Raw genomic sequence first — 234 nt, forward strand, 5'->3', positions numbered from 1 at the left:
GGCGGGGGGAAAGTGCCCCCCTGCCAGCCCTGGCAGCATGAGCAGTCATGCCCACATTGCTCACCCGGCCAGCGGCAGGAACTCCCCAAGCGTCCCAGTCCCATGACTGCTGGCACGGAGGACAAGGAGCACGCGGGGCCGAGGGCTTTCCAAGCCTGAGCTCTCCGCATAACTTCAGGCCAGGCAGAGATAACCAACCGCCTGGCTGGTAACCCTGCGGGAACAAGCTGAGAG

Source organism: Eurypyga helias, unplaced genomic scaffold (genome assembly GCF_000690775.1).
Source record: "Eurypyga helias isolate BGI_N326 unplaced genomic scaffold, ASM69077v1 scaffold34104, whole genome shotgun sequence".
Lineage (NCBI taxonomy): Eukaryota > Metazoa > Chordata > Aves > Eurypygiformes > Eurypygidae > Eurypyga > Eurypyga helias.